General features: G+C 35.2%; 1 protein-coding gene across 2 annotated transcripts in view; it reads right to left on the reverse strand.

Annotated features, from left to right (window-relative positions):
* Positions 1 to 6,638, reverse strand: part of LOC145668430 (uncharacterized) — a 40,563-nt gene extending 33,925 nt beyond the window's left edge. Inside the window, exon 1 of one of the 2 annotated variants that reach the window (XM_081736269.1) lies at positions 6,481 to 6,638. The gene's annotated coding sequence lies outside the window, so the exon portion shown is untranslated. Of the gene's footprint in view, positions 1 to 6,182; positions 6,447 to 6,480 lie in introns of those variants that run through there. The other variant, XM_081736270.1, reaches the window with a different exon arrangement.
* Positions 6,639 to 8,773: the final 2,135 nt, after the last annotated feature.

Here is an 8,773-nt window from a genome sequence, read left to right on the forward strand (position 1 = left end):
AATTTGGTATGTAGACATCATCAATAAAATTAAAACAAAGTCAAATCCAAGTTGACTTTGGAAGCTACGTAGGCAGTTGATAAATTTTGCCAATTTCTATCAATAAGAGGCAAGCTTGGCTTCTTTATAAAACAATAGGAATTCATTCAAGTAAAAATATTTAATTTGGTTTCATTTCGTATGTTTAGGCTTAACATCCTTATGAAATACCAAGGTTATCACGGAGAAGACTTTCGCTTAAAGGCACACCTCGAATCGCTACTTGGTTTACACTTGAAAGATGAGTTGTGGTTCGACCAAGAATTGAACACGGGACTCCTTGATTAAAAGGTAAAAAGTAGATAAACGTAATGCGGATGGTTTGATATGTGGAAACGTCACCATCAAGTTCACGCGATTTAAAGCATTTTTTTTTTTTTGTTGTTGTTGTTGTTTTGTTTAAACCAGCCAACCCTGCTTGTTTTACCTCTGGTGCTACTTTCTTAACTTCTTCAAAAAAGTACTTTTGAAAACAAACAATTTTTATTGTTGCTGTAATTTGAAATTTATTAATTCTAGAACAATACTGACAGAAACCAACTGCGTATTTCACGTCATTGATAAAACCAGTAACACAGAGACTTTGTGTTAGTCATGGAATTTTAACCACTTGTTACTAACATCTATCGTGTATTTTGTGCAAACTTGGAATTTTTCACATGTGTCCCTTCTGAGATATTTGCTGTTGAAAATAGTCAATTTTAGAAAAATCACAACGTTTACAAACCGGGAAAAAAATCAAGCATACGGTCCTCAGATCTGAAAATACTGTAGGAAGTTGTATACTATATAGCCTCTACCTAAAAGTAATCTTCAGGGTGAGTCTCAGTAATTTCATTAAATAATAATAATAATAATAATAATAATAATAATAATAATAATAATAATAATAATAATAATAATATAATTCCAAAATGAATAGATTCAATATTCAAAGCTTTTCTTTTCGAATTACTAAAGTACTGGTACGTCTAAATGTGCACATAACGTACAATGTTGAACATTTCATTCTCTTTCATATGGCTTTTGTTTGAACTCAATATCTTGAAAAAGAAAAAGTTACAGAGTTTCATGCACAATCTTGGTAAAGTGCAAAATACGCTGACGCACCTATTTTAAATGGTCGCTACAAACAAACAAACAAACAAAAAAACTTTTTGAAGGAAATACTAACTTAGGTTAAAAAAAATTAGAAATTAATAAATTTTGTCAGCGACCATCATTGGTCGTTTTGATTTTGATTGACCCGATGGTGAAATATATAGCTAAGCATAAATAAAAGTACATATTCAAGTTAGCCTAAATAATGTTAAAATCATTATTAGTTTCATAAAAGCGAGTAAAGATACATACTTTAATTCACTTTATGCTTTTTATTTTAGCTGTAAAAGAGGTAAATTAAAATTAGACAAACGTACCATAACTTTAAAACTACTACTAATTTTTTTTTTTCCTGTTTACAAATGTCACCAAGTTTAGGGTTAAAAAGTAAGTTCTGATGAATACCAAAACATTGAAAAGACGATGTTTATGAGCATATGTGCACAGTTTATTATAAGGAATCAGATATCGTAAGCAGTTTATCGAAATATTTTTATTTTCGTATAATATATTTTGAACGAAATTTAACCTTTCATTAGATGAATAATCATCCTCGGAACTTCAGCCCTCATCTAAAATAGCAGGTCTCAAACCGGTAAATAAATTTTTAAATTATCTGATCCATAGCACCTACAAAATATAACAAGAAATAGGCTAAATAGAAAAATAAATAAAGTCAACTTTATCAGATGTAATCAATACACCCATGTTTTTCTCTTTTACCATATTTACTCTTGTAAGTTGCTATCTCTTTTTTCTTATTCCTTTTCTCTGTCCCAACTATTATAAAATTTGTAAATGCATGTTCGCTATCCCACAATGGTGACAAATTTTGTGTTGAAAATATTGTTCCAAAGAACCAGCAATTTTGATCAGTTTTAAACCAAGAAATGAACCAAAATTGATAGTAAAATTTAATCTCCGGATTAACTTTAAAGATGGTCACCCAGTATGAAATTAAAGATTCCCTACTCAATTGTACCTGGTTTTACATCCGTGTACAGGGTAATGTTTACATTAGCATGGGGGTTCGTATCTTCACGCAGGTTCGAAATATAATCCTTTCAACCACAAAAAGAAAATGTCATACACGAAAATTACGAAACAAACAAATCGCACCCCCAGAATCAGACTGTTGCAACTCTAAAATATCAATTTTACAGGTAAATTAACACTTATTACACATTAAAAATTGATAACACCTTACAAACCTAACATTGAATTACGAATTTTATTCTGGAGGCGTAAAATCATGTGTATATCCACAGTCGGCCGCGCCTGTTCTCTAGAGACGCATTCCGATGTGGGTCTTCCCAGCCATTAATCACCTATACATATAATTACTCGACTCTTCCAGTTTAGCCTAGACTCACATCAACTAGATGAAATGCTAGCTTATGACGACCTAGTAATGGCTGTTGTGTGCTTTTCACACTATAGACAAAACTGCGCAGTAGCCTTACTTTCTACAGTGGAACGACAGCAACTCTTGATACTAATAATTTAACCTTGTTTTTTTTTTTATTATTGAGTCACTCATATTTATTTATTTATTTATGTTCTGAATCGGTCATGAACTTAACGGAACTAAAAACGGTTAACTGCCGCAAATGTCAGACTCCAAATAGAAAACTTACGAAGAAATAAACAGAATCAGACGAAATGTCAGCATGAGAGTAACAACAAGGTAATAAAGATAATTAGTGTAGGGTGATTAACTAGGAAGAAATACGAAATGAAAAGTGTGCTCTTTGTCACGTAGTACTCCATAAGATGAGATGAAGTGAAGTGCTATGATAAGGCAGTGTACAAAGTCATCACAGAAGTGTCGCATATTCGTGCCACACACAAGGCATATAGTTTATGCTATATAAAGTATTTTTCAACTATGCTCGTTTATGCGTGGGTTTACCCCTATGCACACATACCTCGCTAACGTTTGAGCCCCATGCTGAGCTCCTATCCTAACTCCCGTAGATAGCAGTCGTTCATTTTAGCGGCCGCCTAGCACAATCTGACCCACTAAAGTCAGTCTGACCCACTATTGCAAGTCCTCCCTTAAGAAACCCTTTCTAAGGCAATAAGAGTGCTTTTCCTAGTAAGGGAAACTTGTTCCTATTTCATGAATGTGTAGCAACCTAGCACTGGAAATATTTTCGAATGCGTTTTGTAATTTTTAAAGTCCCAAGGACAAGTATTTGATAGGTGGCTCGGCCCCAAATCTCCTCCTAGAAGTGCATTTTCATAATCCTATAGTAGGTTGTAATTTATAGTACTGGTTGGAAACGTTTTTGTTATTTCTGAATAGTGTTTATTTTGCAACACTTAACAGTGGAACGTACAAATTCTGTGCAGCAAATACAATATCAATGAATATGTATCTAGTGAAAAGCGTGCCGCTAAGTATGTCAAGAAATGTGAAAAATACCTAAAATTTATAGAAAATAAAAGGTGAACTGCTTATTTTTAATGAAATTCATGCTAATAAAAGAAGTGTAATGTGTTATTTTTAAGTGTTAGTTACGGCGTGTTGTTGCTACTATCTTAAGCGGAAGCATCCTGACGCCATATATTATGATGTAATGAGAAAATTATTTTCCAGCTTTCCCAGCTTTATTTTGCATGTGACGGATGTGACATTCCGATTGTGAGTTTTATAACAACCTACGTTGGTGAAGAAAAAGAGTTAATACGTCATGTAGATCACCACGGATTACTGAAATTAAGAAAATGTAGCAAACGCAGAAACGCACTGAAAATAAAGGAATGTAGGAACTGTTACATTTTAAAATGCGAACATCGTGTAGATGATGTGAAATGTCATTGGGAAAAGTCGAAAGTGAAAGATACTTTTTTCGACGACATAAAGCTGTCGATAGAAAAGGTATTTAACCATTTATTTTTAAACCAACATTCTCGTTTACGCGCATAAAGCACAATCGCTGACGTGCCTACTCCGTACGGACACACCCCGTCGTTTCCGGTCGAGGTCCTCTACTCTGATTCGGTCAGATAGCATTCGTGCTTTCCAGTGACCACATATTGTTCGTTTCAACACATAAGAGCCTTGTCTCACAGTGTTGAAAATGAGGGCAATCCAACCCTTGTTAGGACGGTGGTTGGTACTTGTTGCCAGATGGCCAATGTCATTAGTAGAAGAAATAAAGGGAAAAATTAAAAAAAAAAGGAAAGAAGTGCCAAATAAAGACAGAATGTTTTTACTTTTCGTGATACATACGAAATCTTGAGAAAAGGGGACGTTTGGTGACTCCTTTTCCTCCTTCCAACCGAGGGGTCGCCTTTTGTTTTCTTAGATTTATGGCCTGTTGACAAGGGAAAAAGCTGTGGGAGTGTTCCGTAGATTTCCAAGAATTAAAATTCTCTTGTTCTGAAACCATCTATAGCAAAGGTTTGTTTGCTTTTCTTTCTGTATTTTATGGCATATTTTTGGAAGCAGTATTTGCACGCAATACGGTAACGTTCGTTTTAAGTGAATGTGCGATCAGGAATTCGTACGAAACACTTTCTAAGGTAATAACAACTTTACTCATAAGTAAGACATTTTCACGTTTGTCAATCTGAACTACTGAGCTGGGCACAAACGTCATAAGAAATATTTGTGAATAATAGAAGTGAATGACGGAAATGAAATAGTAATTGTAGGTGAGCTGTGCCACACAAATAAATAGTAATACAACGTTGAAAACATTTTCGGGTTAAGTTCATTTAACCCCCGCCGCGATAACTAAAAATTTCCAAATTTACCGGGAAGAATTGGCGAGTGTGGTTGTTCTAGAGTGTGATAAAGTACGAAGGGAGGATAGACATTAGTGTTTCTTTATGAGTAATGGTGTTAATGAAAACGGATCTATTTTGCTATGGCGAACGTTACGGAAGGTTACCCCATTGAGGAGAGCATAATTAGCAAATGGCGAATATCTGTGCAGGCTATGACCATGTTTTGTTGTGCAGTGAAATACGAACAATGAGAAAAATCTGCTAAAGTTGTGTGAAAGACATGGGTTAATGAATGTTAGGACGTAATGACGGAAGTGTAGGAAAGATGTTAACATAAGGAGAAATAAAGGATGTTAAGTTTTTTAATATATTGCAAGAATGACTGATATGAAATGTTATTGGGGAAAATAGCAACAAAGGGAAAATTTTTCGAGCGTGTTTGGATGGCATTTGGTATCTCCCCCAACTCGTTTCATGGTTCCAGAACCGAGTATCTTGTTTTTGTCTAAATTGTGATAAAAGGTAGAAGTACAGGGGCCCTGGGGGCTTCTAACTCCCTTCGCCAGCTGTCCCTAACTCAGCTATATTTTGTAAGGTAAGTAACACACTGTAAATCTTATATGTGCAAGATTGGGGGAGATACTAAATATCAGTCGCGTGTTTGATTGTCAATGGAAAATGTACTGCTGTGCACGATTTCCTACTGAAATTGCACAAGTATTTAATGCAGCATACTAAGGTCAGAGCTATATGAAAGCAGCGTACAAAGTTATCACAGAAGATATGCTCATCTGTGCCACACGTAAGGTATGTTCTTATACCATATTGTTTCTCCACTATCTTCACTTATGCGTATACCAAACACTTGACACGCCTCCTCCCTACGGACGCACACCTCCTTAGGTGCCCCTGATAGACTCCTGCCCTGACTCGGTTAGATAGCATTTATGCTTTTAGTCGCCACCTAGCACAAGTTACTTGGTTATACTCTTATTCTAAGGTCAATTTGCACCGAGTAATGCAATACCTAACAAAGCCCAAAATGGTAACCTAGCGTAGTACAGGTAAACAGTGATTTCATAGGCGATTAGTAATTTCTTATCAGTTACTTCTATTAATTAGCTGGCAGGGCTTAACGGAATATGGCACAGGTACATATGTCTAATACAGGGCCCCCATCTGCACAATATTAGCCTTAAAAACGACACCTCTTAACTCTGTAGCGTCCAGCATTTGTACTTTTAGACGATAAAAACCAAACAAAAAAAAATCCCCTCACTTTCACTCCCAATAATTACATTTACCTACAATGCTGCTTTCCCCTTTTTTATCTCCCAGCATATTAGTTGATTCGATCCCGTAGCTCCGCTATAAACAGAACTCTGTCAGTCAAAAATACTGTTTTTGTCGGTAAATAAGCATTAGTTATATCTATCGCTAATTAATTTTTGTCCATAACAAAACAATGCAACAAGTTCCGGATTAAGCTCGGAGCAATCTCTCTCTTAACATGAACTTATGCTCCAGAAGCAATTAATTTCCGCTCACTACGTTTTCTTAGCTTTATACCAATGCGATTCCTTTGGTTAAGCGTAAACTTACTATATTTTAAAATTAGAAAATAAACACTAAATCCACTCATAGATGTACAACGTTTCCCTCCAACACAAAACGATACCAACATAAACGTATGTCAAAATATTACAGTGTACTATTAACTGTGGTGGCAGCTACGTAGCCATATCGACCATATCACTGAAATTTTTTTTGTGGAGGAATTGTCATCATAATTGTTAGATAGTAACCTGTAAAAAGAAAAGTAGGAAAAAAATGAACGGCACGGATTTACCAATTGCCTCAAAAACAGATGTTAGGGGCAGTGGTCGAAGTGAGACGGTATGCGGTGGTATGCCATACCGCCGCTGGTTTTTCAGTGATGAAGACATACTGGGCCTTATGCAGAGACGTTCTGAAGTGTAATTAATGCCATACTAAAGAGTTCGACTAAGATATGTTTGCTGCAGTAGTCAAACCTTTAGTATGACGCTAGTCTTACGTCAAAACGCCTCTGCATAAGGCGGAATGTCTGGTTTTTTTCATTAATCCACACATACCGTCACTGGAAAGTGAATGCTAACATATCTTTAATAAATCCATTTTTATGCACAGTAATTGACGAATAACATTGCACGTCAAAGATTTAATTTCCTATTTAGAAATGTCTGAATACCACTCATTCTAGCTTTGGAACTTCTTGTATAAATTAAAATACAAATTCTGACCAAAGCATATATTAACTAATAAATAATAGCGTTAGAGTTTCGGCAAATTAACTTTGCCTTCATCAGACATATTATCTGTCTGATGAAGGCAAAGTGAAGGAATATAGCAAAAATGTTTGTGTTGGCAACGTAGACATTTTAAATTAAAAGACAAATTCTGACCAAAGCATATATTAACTAATAAATAATAGCGTTACAGTTTCGGCAATGATCTATCTGTCTGATGAAGGCAAAGTGAAGGCATGGATAATGTGTCTGATGAAGGCAAAGTTAATTTGCCGAAACTGTAACGCTATTGTTTATTAGTTAACATATGCTTTGGTCAGAATTTGTCTTTTAATTTAAATAATGTCTACGTTGCCAACACAGACATTTTAGCTATATTTCCTGTATTTTGTTTTTAAAATGAGGAGTCTACAAAGAAGCTCCCTTGCTCCTACGCAAAACTCGTGTTCGTTGCAGATGAGGGTCCCATGATAGAAAGGAATGAATCATGGGTCAAATCCAAACAAAAAGTAGTGTATTGATGCGACTCGTCTAAACTGAAATCGGAAAGAGTTCGTCGGGACTTCTTTTGTGCGTACAATGATAAATACATAAGTGAGTCTACATAACATACATAACATACATTTACGAGGGAAACAATATAGTTTATGCAATCAAAAAAAAAACTGTTGTTTTCATTAAAAAGTATTTTTGTGTCTTTTTAATAATTGGATAACACTGTGAATACGTGTGCGATGATTGGGTGCGTGAAGCTTTCATTTATAATTTGCCGTGCCAAATATTTAAAATTATTTTTTTTATTATTTCTAAAATTTATAAAAACAAGCTACATTCTCATAGTTATATATAAAAAAGTAATAATTAATTAGATCCTTAGTTCAAGCTTTAAGTCTACTTGTTGCATTAATTTTAGTAAAAATAAATAAATAAAGGCCTATTACCATTTCATCTGATCCTAAAATTGGTAATGTTTCAGCTGGAACAAAGGGTGAATTTCTTTATAGACACCTGGAGCTCCTCCGTGGCTAAGCGGTTAGCGTACGTGCCTCTGGCGTGAGAGACCCGGGTTCGATTCCTGGCGGGAGCTCATGTGGTTCGGATTCCACGTTAATCAGTAGGTCCACGTCTCATATAGCCTCGCTGCTGAACGGCACGTTAAACTCAAATTCAATTCACCTCTTTATAGACACCTCATTTTGAAAACAAAAGGTAGGAAAAATAACAAAAATGTAGTCTACGTGTTGGCAACTTAGAAATTGTTTCTACATAGGAAATAAAATCTTTGACGTGGAAAACTATTCGTCAATTATTGTGTACAAAAACGTATCTGTTAAAGGTATATTAGCATCCATTTTCCAGTGACGGTGTGTCTTGATCTCTGAAAACTCAGAGATGCCTTCATCACTGAAAAACCAGGGACGATATGACATACTACCGCATACCGTCTCACTTCGACCACTGTCTTTGAGGAGATTGCTTTTTGGAAGTTAAATATTTTCAATATGGAGAAGTTTATAGTAAAAATTAAAAAGCAGCTCTTTTACATGGTTCCCCAATAAATTCATTTATCAGGAAGTTAATCCTCATGACATGAATATCAGTGCATT

The sequence above is a fragment of the Thermobia domestica genome, chromosome 13, assembly GCF_964235325.1.
Source record: "Thermobia domestica chromosome 13, izTheDome1.hap1.1, whole genome shotgun sequence".
In the NCBI taxonomy this organism is placed as follows: domain Eukaryota; kingdom Metazoa; phylum Arthropoda; class Insecta; order Zygentoma; family Lepismatidae; genus Thermobia; species Thermobia domestica.